The following is a 14,018-nucleotide window of genomic DNA, read 5'->3' as shown; positions in this document are numbered from 1 at the left end:
TCATTTTCACAGGTTATTAATGTTTATAACTCATGAATAAATGGTTCACAGGTTTCCACTTTACATTAAGGTTCACTTTCACAGGTTATTAACGTTCATAACTCATTAATAAATGGTTCACATGTGTTCACTTTACATTAAGGTTCACTTTCACAGATTATTAATTTTTATAACTCATGAATAAATGGTTCACAGGTTTCCACTTTACATTAAGGTTCACTTTCACAGGTTATTAATGTTTATAACTCATGAATAAATGGTTCACAGGTTTCCACTTTACATTAAGGTTCACTTTCACAGGTTATTAATGTTTATAACTCATGAATAAATGGTTCACAGGTTTCCACTTTACATTAAGGTTCACTTTCACAGGTTATTAATGTTTATAACTCATGAATAAATGGTTCACAGGTTTCCACTTTACATTAAGGTTCACTTTCACAGGTTATTAATGTTTATAACTCAAGACTAAATAGTTCACATGTGTTCACTTTACATTAAGGTTCACTTTCACAGGTTATTAATGTTTATAACTCAAGACTAAATAGTTCACATGTGTTCACTTTACATTAAGGTTCACTTTCACAAGTTATTACAACCCAGTCTCATATGAAAACGTATCCTGACTACGTTGGTCCAAAGTGCAAAACGTAGAGGAGTTACAATAATGGCCCTTAAATTGTATGACTGTTACATTTTTTTTTTGCCTATTGTTTGCGTCCAAGTCACGTGACTTTAGAGAGCCCGGCCGTGAGAACAAAAAACATGGCGGACATTTCTCTACTTTTTAGTGAAAAAAAACAATATTTTGAGTTAGTTTCTGCATAAAAATAAGTTTTGATTACATTTTTAGCGACAAGTATATATTCTATTTTCATAATATTCACTCAGTGAATGTACATAATCACTCGCTTGCGCGTTGTTGCAAAGATTTTTCAGATCTCGCCAGAATAATGTGAAACTGCTACGTTTTGGTTGCTATGAACAATATTTTATTTTCTGCATCAAAATAAGGTTTGATTACATTTTAAGCAAAAAATATATATTATTTATTTTCATAATATTCACTCAGTGAATGTACATAATCACTCGCTTGCGCGTTGTTGCAAAGATTTATCTGATCTCGCCAGAATAATGTGAAACTGCTACGTTTTGGTTGCTATGGACAATATTTTGAGTTAGTTTCTGCATAAAAATAAGGTTTGATTACATTTTTAGCCAGAAATATATATTCTATTTTCATAATATTCACTCAGTGAATGTCAACCCGTTCTCACTCCTGACCGTTCTCACGCTGAAGAAGTCTCCTTCAGAACACATCGCGATATTTGGCATCAGTTCGCGTGTGCTGGATGTTGGTAAGTAGTCGTAAATACGCTGTTCTAATGTTTGATATAATGTCTTTTCTGTTTGCAGATATTAATCAGATTAACGTTAGCTCCCTCATGTTCAGTCACTGCATTATATCTGTCACCTCCGCTGAGGTTTTGCTTTTCATTGCTTTCTATATTAAATACTAAACTAGGGTGATTAAACACTGTCACGTGACGTGCAATATATTGCACAATATATATAACATATTCAAATCAGGTTCAAAGTAGTACAAGTGTAGTTTCAAAATGGTATTTGTTGTAGAAGCACGGTAAAAAACAACACTTACCATGCTTTTTACCACAGTATTGGTCGTTTTAATGTGATTTTTGTTGTAAATACAGAGTAACCACAACACTTATCATGCTTTTAATGCCTAATAATGTTAAATCCCAAAACTGTAAGATCAATAAGAACTTCTTTCCTATATATATTTATATATAAACCTATATATTATAAATAATGATATTTTCTTTTCTCTTGTTTTAGCTGAAAAGACAAAAAGGGCCTTTCGGAAATGGATGGAGACAGAAAGCTGCAAAGGCAAATAATTGCAATGGTATGTATGTGTTGCTTTTAACCCTTTATCAAACATTTTATCAAGCAATTGTTAAATAGTCTCACAGTAAATTAAAATTAAAGTCAAATCCTGTACATATTTATCACCTTATTTGTAAATCAGTTGTGCCCCTTCTTGGACAGTTGGACGTCCCACACATAAAAGTTTATATTAATTCCATTGAATTCTTTAAAATGATTACAGATTGGGCCCAAAATGTTCCAATGATACATGATGTCTCTCCGCACCTCATAACTACCTCTGTTTGCAAGAGTGGAAATTATCATTTGACTTGTCACATGACATCAGATATTCAATTATTTTGTCATGATCATTTACACTGCTGATAATGTCCTGCTTGCATGTGAAACATGTTATTTATTTATTTTTATTTTTTATTTTTTAAAATATGAATATAGCTTGCTATACTTTTAATCATGGAAATGCCCACACATCAGTGAACTTATTACATAAATGCATTTAACATTTAATTGTGCAACACTCTTTACAGAAGGAAATCCTACAGTTATGTATGAACTCACAACATCATCATCAAGTGCTGTGCTGGGCACATTGGGTAACAAGTGTCCTCCAACGTATCCAATCTGTGACCACATTCTCCACATCTTCCCATGGGACACCGACATTCTTCAGGCCTTCGTTTCCATGTCTTCCCCTGCATTCTCCTGGTGGTGTCCACTTCATATCTGTCTTTGGGTGTTGTTGTTTGGTCATGCTTAGGGTGTGTCCGGGGAGGTGCACCCTTCACTCTGTCACAGTTTTTAAAAGTCTTCACGTGGACTCCTCCTTATGATCTCCTTGAAACGTGCAGAACCAATATTGAAAATAGTAATTTATCTTTTTCCATATTCTTGCCTTTATCAAAGAAGCACCAGTGCTCATCCGGAGTTTTGGTAAAAGTTCTAGTAATGCTGCGACTATAGTCAAATATGTATTTCTGCATGTGTGTATAGCAGGTGTTTGTCCGAACAATTGAAGTTAGTGAGAGTGTTCAGGAAAACCCTCTGAGAACAATCAATATTTATTTAATTCTGTTTGGTGCTGATATAGAGTATTACAGAAATGACACATTGACATTCTGGACATTATTCTGTGAGTTTGTTACCTCTTCATTTAGATGGACTTGAAAATGTCTTGCATTTTGTTTCATTAAACCTTTTATTACAGTGTCACTATAGTAAATGTCCACCTTAACTACATCTATGGTATCATTATATCAGTACCTGGATAATGTAAATGTAACATACCCTGTAACATACCCATGAATGTATTTTATAGAAGCATTTTATTGCTGAAAATATTTAACATTTATAAAATGCATTAACTATTTGAATTTGCCTTTCATTTAGTTACAGTAAAAGTGAACAATAAACACAATATTGTATTGTATTAAAGTTGAGAATGTAAAATGTTATTTTTTCCCCCCTATTCTTTAAAGAAACATATTTTCACATGGAATTTTATCTCATCTCTTGGTTTGTAAAAATAATACTTCATCATATCGATTTGTGTAGTTATATTTCACTATAATAGATTGCCTCTGTAACTGGATATATTTTTTTCTCACAATTAACTGATTTTTATACTGTTGTGCAGTAGTTTGGGGACTACATTTGTCTTTGACACTAAATATTGGAATGTGATTACAAAATCGAGTACATTCATTATGCTTTTATTTATATTTATTTTAATTCCAAGAGTTCAAATGGTGAAGAATGGTATAAATAAGTGATTAAATGTATATCTTTAATATACTACATATCTACTGTAAATGTTAGAAGCACTTTAGTAGATGCAATTATATCTCTTTCAAATATATTTATGCATCAGTTTAAAACACAAAGGAGTCTTTCGTTGTAAAATGTGATTTTTATTATATTTAATTAGATTAATTATATATTTAAGGAATCTTTCTCGTCAGCCGGAACCGAAGGAGATCTGTCGTCATTTACCATAAATGGACAAGTAAGCGTGACGCATCTGTTCAGCTGTGTTGTGATTGGCTGTGACTCTATCGCAGAACTCGCTGTGATTGGACTACCTTTCAACCCATATAAAACGGCGCTTTATCTTACAAAGTTTGTTTTAGTGTGAATATTACGTTACTCATACATTAAGTTAACTATAAAGTGTTTCCATGTTGTGAGAAATTACTCCTTTACCGAGATCCCAACCCTAACCCTAGCTTCTCAATGAACTACAGCGCCATGTTTCCCGTTCATTGATAGAATGACAGAGACATATGGGTAATGTAGTTTAAAACGTTTAGTAAAGAAATGATAAATGTTAAAATAATAAGATCTTTAATGGACAACTCGATATCTAAATATGTTTATTGTGCAAACATTTATTACATATATGAGGGACAGGCTGAAATTTAATATTTTACTGTAATCACTAATTAAAAAACCTTTATGCCAGCTTTCCATGTATGTCTGAAAACTGTGCCCAACATTATTTAGTAATCATAGCATAAGCAGTTGTCCTGTTGATTTTCTCTTTGATACGCTAACCGGACTTTGAGTTACAGCCATTTGAAATGTGCATTTTTTTGCTCTTCCAGGGGCCGGTACTGGCCCCTTGGGGGTGGAAGGGCATTAAAATCTACACGGGTGTGTACTCCTCATCATGGATAACAAACTTTGTTGAATCACATTTAAATATTGGAGTATTTTATCATTTCCTCATTTTCCATTCTAACATCATGCTTGTATAGGTTTTTGATGGGTATTGTGAGACCATCTGATGAAATATGGAAATATTATAACAAAATGTTGTAATACAATAATAATAATAATAATTGATTAATTGAATAGTAGTTGATTATTTCTTTGCTTTTTTTTTGTATGAACACCAATAAATATAATGGATGAACCCACAACAACTTGCCATTATCCAGCTGCCAGTGTTGGCAGTAAACTAAAAACTATTTATATTTACACTTCACTATTACTGTTACACAAGGATAATGCACTATTCAGTAAAATAAGAAACTGTGCCAAAATGTCATTATCACCCCCTCTTCTTGCTCCTCACATGCCTGACATCAGTAATGTCCAGCTGTCATTTTGAATGCAGTAGTAGATGTACCAGAATGATCAACATCGATCTTCTTCAGCTCTGCTTGAAGTGTTTGTATCAGTATAACCCACTGCAGCCTCTCTTTATTCACATTCCTTCCCTTTATTTATCTGGAAACTGCCATCCTTGTCACAACATGAAAGTATATGCAACTTTTGGTGCATTGTTGTCCCAAATATCATGAATTAGATCGAAAATATTTATGTAATATATATTTATGTATTAATAAGTAAAACAATCATGGAAATTATATGTCATTTTTTTAAATTATGAAATAAACTCAGCTTAGTTAAATTGTATTTACTCTACCAAACACCACGTTCACCATAATTTATTACACAACACTTTATTGGAGGATACAGCATAAGGTTGAAATTTGCATAAAGACAAATGAGATTCAAGATAAATAAAAACGTGTCTTCAAAAATACGTTAACGTCATAATAATCCATTCACAGACTTTACTCCTATTGCACAAATGAGCGCCACAGAATCCCATCCAGTCAACTATGATCCAGAAAACAGATTTGATATTGAGTTTAAAATAAAATTCATTATCACAGCTGAACTGGGTTCTTGCTCTTCCCTGTACATGTCTCTATCATGTTCATGTTCTTCTTCTTCTAAACAGTTTGTTCAGTTGTACTCTACAGTACAACTGATGACCAGAAGATGTGATCACTGATGTGCTGTAGCTTTTTCTCAACCACAGGAAGAAGTCTTAACATCCCATTGTCAGGCGTTCTTCAGTCCTGGTCTAAAAGTAAAACAAAAAAACACACAATTCAAGTTAAGTAGTTTAATGGACAGCCAGGTCAGCTTATGTTCTGCATGATTTAAACAGTGGTGGGCTACTCTGGCCCTCAGCGTCCACGGTCCTGTAGATTTAGCCTCAACCTCAAACCCAACTGCCTATAACTGTCTATAAGTACACCTGAAGACTTTGGTTAAAATTTTCAGGTGTGCTCAATTATGGTTGGAGGTAAACTCTCCACCTCAAAAAGGAGACAGCAAAAGGGCTAGAGTTGCCTGTTCCTGATTTAACTTTACAAAACCAACCCAGTCTCATATGAAAACGTATCCTGACTACGTTGGTCCAAAGTGCAAAACGTAGAGGGGTTACAATAATGGCCCTTAAATTGTATGACTGTTACATTTTTTTTTGCCTATTGTTTTGCGTCCAAGTCACGTGACTTTAGAGAGCCCGGCCGTGAGAACAAAAAACATGGCGGACATTTCTCTACTTTTTAGTGAAAAAAACAATATTTTGAGTTAGTTTCTGCATAAAAATAAGTTTTGATTACATTTTTAGCGAGAAATATATATTCTATTTTCATAATATTCACTCAGTGAATGTACATAATCACTCGCTTGCGCGTTGTTGCAAAGATTTATCTGATCTCGCCAGAATAATGTGAAACTGCTACGTTTTGGTTGCTATGAACAATATTTTATTTTCTGCATCAAAATAAGGTTTGATTACATTTTAAGCAAAAAATATATATTATTTATTTTCATAATATTCATTCAGTGAATGTACATAATCACTCGCTTGCGCGTTGTTGCAAAGATTTATCTGATCTCGCTAATGTGAAACTGCTACGTTTTGGTTGCTATGAACAATATTTTATTTTCTGCATCAAAATAAGGTTTGATTACATTTTAAGCAAAAAATATATATTATTTATTTTCATAATATTCACTCAGTGAATGTACATAATCACTCGCTTGCGCGTTGTTGCAAAGATTTATCTGATCTCGCCAGAATAATGTGAAACTGCTACGTTTTGGTTGCTATGAACAATATTTTGAGTTAGTTTCTGCATAAAAATAAGGTTTGATTACATATTTAGCGAGAAATATATATTCTATTTTCATAATATTCACTCAGTGAATGTCAACCCGTTCTCACTCCTGACCGTTCTCACGCTGAAGAAGTCTCCTTCAGAACACATCGCGATATTTGGCATCAGTTCGCGTGTGCTGGATGTTGGTAAGTAGTCGTAAATACGCTGTTCTAATGTTTGATATAATGTCTTTTCTGTTTGCAGATATTAATCAGATTAACGTTAGCTCCCTCATGTTTAGTCACTGCATTATATCTGTCACCTCCGCTGAGGTTTTGCTTTTCATTGCTTTCTATATTAAATACTAAACTAGGGTGATTAAACACTGTCACGTGACGTGCAATATATTGCACAATATATATAACATATTCATATCAGGTTCAAAGTAGTACAAGTGTAGTTTCAAAATGGTATTTGTTGTAGAAGCACGGTAAAAAACAACACTTACCATGCTTTTTACCACAGTATTGGTCGTTTTAATGTGATTTTTGTTGTAAATACAGAGTGACCACAACACTTATCATGCTTTTAATGCCTAATAATGTTAAATCCAAAAACTGTAAGGTCAATAAGAACTTCTTTCCTATATATATTTATATATAAACCTATATATTATAAATAATGATATTTTCTTTTCTCTTGTTTTAGCTGAAAAGACAAAAAGGGCCTTTCGGAAATGGATGAAGGAGACAGAAAGCTGCAAAGGCAAATAATTGCAATGGTATGTATGTGTTGCTTTTAACCCTTTATCAAACATTTTATCAAGCATTTGTTAAATAGTCTCACAGTAAATTAAAATTAAAGTCAAATCCTGTACATATTTATCACCTTATTTTGTCATATTCAAAATAATTGAATATCTGATGTCTATTCAATATCTAATCAGTTACACTGCTGATAATGTCCTGCTTGCATGTGAAACATGTTATTTTTTTATTTATTCTTTTAAATATAAATATAGCTTGCTATTAAAGACATATGTTTAATCATGGAAATGCCCACATATCAGTGAACTTATTACATAAATGCATTTAACATTTAATTATGCAACACTCTTTACAGAAGGAAATCCTACAGTTATGTGTAAATTGACAACTTGAATGTGATGTTTTAAATTTACCTTCCTTTCTGTCTTGCAGGATTACTTGCAGATTACTTAGTCCTTCTTTTTAGGATCTCTACAACATCAAACTCAACAGCTCTTTTAAGAGCCGACCCTCACAAGAGCTACTAGTGAGTCGCTGCAAACCTGCCGTGATCAGCCCTTTCCAGGTAAAGTTTCTAGATATTTAAATCAGTATTTACTCATCAAATGCTCTCCTGGATGGTATGGTAAATTAACTTATTTATAACTGTCTCAATTTGTATGTTTTAAGAACAAGAGTAATTGCACACAGAGTAAGTAGAGACTTTCTTGTTTTTCTGTGCAGAGAAGGAAGACCAGTCCTTATATTAAAGCAAGCTCATCGAAGTCCTTTGTTTAGGGTGAGGAAGGAACATGACCATCTCATGCCCAAAGAAGACAGAAGTCCATTGGTATGTCTTGTGTTGAGGCAATGCTGTAATATGTAGTACAGAATTAAGACTATTAAGTTCTTAAAAAGTTCTTAAAAACTGTTCCTTCTGTTTTTTTTTTGTTTGTTTGTTTGTTTGTTTTTTTAGATAAAAGCAGACAGGGAAGCTTTGGAAGATAATGAGTTAATATAATATAATATAGTATAATAGGAATTAAATAGTAAATGTTCTTTAAATTATGTGTAATACCTAGTTTTTTTGGCTTGAAATAAGGCCTTATACTGCACAGACCTAAAACATTGTATTTGTGTTTTAAAACAGATAGCAAGTGAAGTCACTAACAGAAGATCCTAGAGGAAAAACGACTGATGTGCAGCTACGGAGGAACACAAGAGGCAGAAACTATGCATGGCCATGGCTTCTTCATGAGTACAGTAAGTCCTGTGCCTATTCTTAATTCTTGCCTTAAAGTTTTTATTGCAGTATTTTAACAATTTTACATTGTACAGGTTATCACTTGGTTTTTGACCAAATTATGCTCTTGAAACAAGAAACAGAAGAGTATGTTGTCCTGAAAGAAATCAAGGCTCAAAAGAGAGCATGCCTTTCTAAAAGATCTTTTAAAACATGTTGCTGTTAATATGGGTAAAACAGTTTTTGTTCAGTACTTAGCTTACAGTCTGTGCTGCATTATATTATGTACTGCTGTTTTGTAAAGTTAAATCAGGAACAGGCAACTCTAGCCCTTTTGCTGTCTCCTTTTTGAGGTGGAGAGTTTACCTCCAACCATAATTGAGCACACCTGAAAATTTTAACCAAAGTCTTCAGGTGTACTTATAGACAGTTACAGGCAGTTGGGTTTGAGGTTGGAGCTAAATCTGCAGGACCGTGGACGCTGAGGGCCAGAGTAGCCCACCACTGTTTAAATCATGCAGAACATAAGCTGACCTGGCTGTCCATTAAACTACTTAACTTGAATTGTGTGTTTTTTTGTTTTACTTTTAGACCAGGACTGAAGAACGCCTGACAATGGGATGTTAAGACTTCTTCCTCTGGTTGAGAAAAAGCTACAGCACATCAGTGATCACATCTTCTGGTCATCAGTTGTACTGTAGAGTACAACTGAACAAACTGTTTAGAAGAAGAAGAACATGAACATGATAGAGACATGTACAGGGAAGAGCAAGAACCCAGTTCAGCTGTGATAATGAATCTTTATTTTAAACTCAATATCAAATCTGTTTTCTGGATCATAGTTGACTGGATGGGATTCTGTGGCGCTCATTTGTGCAATAGGAGTAAAGTCTGTGAATGGATTATTATGACGTTAACGTATTTTTGAAGACACGTTTTTATTTATCTTGAATCTCATTTGTCTTTATGCAAATTTCAACCTTATGCTGTATCCTCCAATAAAGTGTTGTGTAATAAATTATGGTGAACGTGGTGTTTGGTAGAGTAAATACAATTTAACTAAGCTGAGTTTATTTCATAATTTAAAAAAATGACATATAATTTCCATGATTGTTTGGGACAACAATGCACCAAAAGTTGCATATACTTTCATGTTGTGACAAGGATGGCAGTTTCCAGATAAATAAAGGGAAGGAATGTGAATAAAGAGAGGCTGCAGTGGGTTATACTGACACAAACACTTCAAGCAGAACTGAAGAAGATGGATGTTGATCATTCTGGTACATCTACTACTGCATTCAAAATGACAGCTGGACATTACTGATGTCAGGCATGTGAGGAGCAAGAAGAGGGGGTGATAATGACATTTTGGCACAGTTTCTTATTTTACTGAATAGTGCATTATCCTTGTGTAAGTAATAGTGAAGTGTAAATATAAATAGTTTTTAGTTTACTGCCAACACTGGCAGCTGGATAATGGCAAGTTGTTGTGGGTTCATCCATTATATTTATTGGTGTTCATACAAAAAAAAAGCAAAGAAATAATCAACTACTATTCAATTAATCAATTATTATTATTATTATTATTGTATTACAACATTTTGTTATAATATTTCCATATTTCATCAGATGGTCTCACAATACCCATCAAAAACCTATACAAGCATGATGTTAGAATGGAAAATGAGGAAATGATAAAATACTGCAATATTTAAATGTGATTCAACAACGTTTGTTATCCATGATGAGGAGTACACACCTGTGTAGATTTTAATGCCCTTCCACCCCCAAGGGGCCAGTACCGGCCCCTGGAAGAGCAAAAAAATGCACATTTCAAATGGCTGTAACACAAAGTCCGGTTAGCGTATCAAAGAGAAAATCAACAGGACAACTGCTTATGCTATGATTACTAAATAATGTTGGGCACAGTTTTCAGACATACATGGAAAGCTGGCATAAAGGTTTTTTAATAGTGATTACAGTAAAATATTAAATTTCAGCCTGTCCCTCATATATGTAATAAATGTTTGCAAAATAAACATATTTAGATATCGAGTTGTCCATTAAAGATCTTATTATTTTAACATTTATCATTTCTTTACTAAACGTTTTAAACTACATTACCCATAAGTCTCTGTCATTCTATCAATGAACGGGAAACATGGCGCTGTAGTTCATTGAGAAGCTAGGGTTAGGGTTGGGATCTCGGTAAAGGAGTAATTTCTCACAACATGGAAACACTTTATAGTTAACTTAATGTATGAGTAACGTAATATTCACACTAAAACAAACTTTGTAAGATAAAGCGCCGTTTTATATGGGTTGAAAGGTAGTCCAATCACAGCGAGTTCTGCGATAGAGTCACAGCCAATCACAACACGGCTGAACAGATGCGTCACGCTTACTTGTCCATTTATGGTAAATGACGACAGATCTCCTTCGGTTCCGGCTGACGAGAAAGATTCCTTAAATATATAATTAATCTAATTAAATATAATAAAAATCACATTTTACAACGAAAGACTCCTTTGTGTTTTAAACTGATGCATAAATATATTTGAAAGAGATATAATTGCATCTACTAAAGTGCTTCTAACATTTACAGTAGATATGTAGTATATTAAAGGTATACATTTAATCACTTATTTATACCATTCTTCACCATTTGAACTCTTGGAATTAAAATAAATATAAATAAAAGCATAATGAATGTACTCGATTTTGTAATCATATTCCAATATTTAGTGTCAAAGACAAATGTAGTCCCCAAACTACTGCACAACAGTATAAAAATCAGTTAATTGTGAGAAAAAAATATATCCAGTTACAGAGGCAATCTATTATAGTGAAATATAACTACACAAATCGATATGATGAAGTATTATTTTTACAAACCAAGAGATGAGATAAAATTCCATGTGAAAATAAGTTTCTTTAAAGAATAGGGGGAAAAAATAACATTTTACATTCTCAACTTTAATACAATACAATATTGTGTTTATTGTTCACTTTTACTGTAACTAAATGAAAGGCAAATTCAAATAGTTAATGCATTTTATAAATGTTAAATATTTTCAGCAATAAAATGCTTCTATAAAATACATTCATGGGTATGTTACATTTACATTATCCAGGTACTGATATATTGATACCATAGATGTAGTTAAGGTGGACATTTACTATAGTGACACTGTAATAAAAGGTTTAATGAAACAAAATGCAAGACATTTTCAAGTCCATCTAAATGAAGAGGTAACAAACTCACAGAATAATGTCCAGAATGTCAATGTGTCATTTCTGTAATACTCTATATCAGCACCAAACAGAATTAAATAAATATTGATTGTTCTCAGAGGGTTTTCCTGAACACTCTCACTAACTTCAATTGTTCGGACAAACAGCTGCTATACACACATGCAGAAATACATATTTGACTATAGTCGCAGCATTACTAGAACTTTTACCAAAACTCCGGATGAGCACTGGTGCTTCTTTGGTAAAGGCAAGAATATGGAAAAAGATAAATTACTATTTTCAATATTGGTTCTGCACGTTTCAAGGAGATCATAAGGAGGAGTCCACGTGAAGACTTTTAAAAACTGTGACAGAGTGAAGGGTGCACCTCCCTGGACACACCCTAAGCATGACCAAACAACAACACCCAAAGACAGATATGAAGTGGACACCACCAGGAGAATGCAGGGGAAGACATGGAAACGAAGGCCTGAAGAATGTTGGTGTCCCATGGGAAGATGTGGAGAATGTGGTCACAGATTGGATACGTTGGAGGACACTTGTTACCCAATGTGCCCAGCACAGCACTTGATGATGATGTTGTGAGTTCATACATAACCGTAGGATTTCCTTCTGTAAAGAGTGTTGCACAATTAAATGTTAAATGCATTTATGTAATAAGTTCACTGATGTGTGGGCATTTCCATGATTAAAAGTATAGCAAGCTATATTCATATTTTAAAAAATAAATAATAAAAATAAATAAATAACATGTTTCACATGCAAGCAGGACATTATCAGCAGTGTAAATGATCATGACAAAATAATTGAATATCTGATGTCATGTGACAGGTCAAATGATAATTTCCACTCTTGCAAACAGAGGTAGTTATGAGGTGCGGAGAGACATCATGTATCATTGGAACATTTTGGGCCCAATCTGTAATCATTTTAAAGAATTCAATGGAATTAATATAAACTTTTATGTGTGGGACGTCCAACTGTCCAAGAAGGGGCACAACTGATTTACAAATAAGGTGATAAATATGTACAGGATTTGACTTTAATTTTAATTTACTGTGAGACTATTTAACAAATGCTTGATAAAATGTTTGATAAAGGGTTAAAAGCAACACATACATACCATTGCAATTATTTGCCTTTGCAGCTTTCTGTCTCCTTCATCCATTTCCAAAAGGCCCTTTTTGTCTTTTCAGCTAAAACAAGAGAAAAGAAAATATCATTATTTATAATATATAGGTTTATATATAAATATATATAGGAAAGAAGTTCTTATTGACCTTAAAGTTTTTGGATTTAACACTATTAGGCATTAAAAGCATGATAAGTGTTGTGGTTACTCTGTATTTACAACAAAAATCACATTAAAACGACCAATACTGTGGTAAAAAGCATGGTAAGTGTTGTTTTTTACCGTGCTTCTACAACAAATACCATTTTGAAACTACACTTGTACTACTTTGAACCTGATATGAATATGTTATATATATTGTGCAATATATTGCACGTCACGTGACAGTGAGTGTTTAATCACCCTAGTTTAGTATTTAATATAGAAAGCAATGAAAAGCAAAACCTCAGCGGAGGTGACAGATATAATGCAGTGACTAAACATGAGGGAGCTAACGTTAATCTGATTAATATCTGCAAACAGAAAAGACATTATATCAAACATTAGAACAGCGTATTTACGACTACTTACCAACATCCAGCACACGCGAACTGATGCCAAATATCGCGATGTGTTCTGAAGGAGACTTCTTCAGCGTGAGAACGGTCAGGAGTGAGAACGGGTTGACATTCACTGAGTGAATATTATGAAAATAGAATATATATTTCTCGCTAAAAATGTAATCAAACCTTATTTTTATGCAGAAACTAACTCAAAATATTGTTCATAGCAACCAAAACGTAGCAGTTTCACATTATTCTGGCGAGATCAGATAAATCTTTGCA

At 33.4% G+C, this 14,018-nt stretch overlaps 1 long non-coding RNA gene across 1 annotated transcript; it reads left to right on the top strand.

Annotated features, from left to right (window-relative positions):
* The first annotated feature begins 6,921 nt into the window (after positions 1-6,921).
* LOC137014576 (uncharacterized) lies at positions 6,922-9,944 on the top strand. Its single transcript, XR_010893865.1, has 5 exons — positions 6,922-7,599; positions 8,018-8,150; positions 8,309-8,414; positions 8,715-8,827; positions 9,399-9,944. It is a non-coding gene; the product is annotated as an uncharacterized lncRNA (long non-coding RNA).
* Positions 9,945-14,018: the final 4,074 nt, after the last annotated feature.

Source organism: Chanodichthys erythropterus, chromosome 24 (genome assembly GCF_024489055.1).
Source record: "Chanodichthys erythropterus isolate Z2021 chromosome 24, ASM2448905v1, whole genome shotgun sequence".
Taxonomy (NCBI): Eukaryota; Metazoa; Chordata; class Actinopteri; order Cypriniformes; family Xenocyprididae; genus Chanodichthys; species Chanodichthys erythropterus.
Note: the sequence above shows the minus strand (reverse complement) of the source record. Positions and strands in the feature narration are given on the sequence as shown.